This window comes from Haliaeetus leucocephalus, unplaced genomic scaffold (genome assembly GCF_000737465.1).
Source record: "Haliaeetus leucocephalus isolate CR32 unplaced genomic scaffold, Haliaeetus_leucocephalus-4.0 Scaffold495, whole genome shotgun sequence".
Taxonomy (NCBI): Eukaryota; Metazoa; Chordata; class Aves; order Accipitriformes; family Accipitridae; genus Haliaeetus; species Haliaeetus leucocephalus.
In genome coordinates this window covers 1,195,371-1,196,463 of record NW_010972931.1, presented here as the reverse complement: position 1 = coordinate 1,196,463, position 1,093 = coordinate 1,195,371, and positions in this window count along the sequence as shown.

The following is a 1,093-nucleotide window of genomic DNA, read 5'->3' as shown; positions in this document are numbered from 1 at the left end:
CGGCGTTGTGGCCGGCGCCCTCGGGCCTCCCGCCGTCCCCGCCGCTGGGTCCCGGGCGGTGAGGTGAGGGGCTGGGCCGGGAGAGGTAGAGCCGGGAGCGCCCGGCGCGGCTGTCAACGGGGCTTCGGAGCTGCCTTCCCGGCCCTTTTAATGGGCAGCAGTTAAAACCTCCGAGGAACGGCCGTTTATTGCTCCCAGCGTGTAAAAGCCCTTCACGCCCCTCACCTCGCCGGGCGCTTCTGAGCAAACCCCTGATGTACGAGTGTCGCTCCTTCCCAAGCTGCTGTTCCTAGCTCGGATACATCATTTTAGAGCAGTACTCTTGCAGTGTTTTCTTTAAAACACACCAGAGCTGGCGGAAATTACCAGCTGATGTTCACCTCTGGTCCTACGGCACCTACGGAATCTAGACAATGCATCGAAATACAGCGGCGCCCGGGAAAAACTAACGTGACGATATGCATGAGAAATCTGAAATGTTAACGCTCAAAACAGCTGTAATTTCTGCTCTAGACTCCTGGGTATTTCAGGCAAGAGTGTCGTTATTAATTCACAGAAGCTTCTAGCCTAAATATAGCAGTAAAATGTCAATGTTTCAATCAATATTTTGAAGGGGTGAAGACAGACAACATTTTCCTTTACTGTTTTGTGTTACATAGAAGCTGTGGTCAAACAGACCTGCTGGTTTTACCCGGACCAAACCCAAGCAGGAATGATTCGTGCCCTTCAGCTTCAGAAGCATCACTTAAAACAGCCGTGCTGTCTGCGAACTGCATGACAGACACCCTGAGCTTGTAGTGACCCAGACTGAACGGTAACCCAGGTACCAGAGCAGGAACCTTGATGCCTGGCAAGTTCACTGTCGGGTATTAACTTGTTTATGGAAAAGTTACCTCTTCTCTAGGTCCTGATACCTGGTATGTTTTTAAACGCAATACCGGGTCAGTAAAATTTGCCCTCTATTCAGTCAGCACAAGGAATGCTTTTTACCCTTTGATTATCTGACTGTGTGGCAACCCAAAAGACAGATTCAATGGCCAATCACATTTAGTTTTTACATGAGTTTTAACCAGGAAAAATGGTGGCCCGGTTG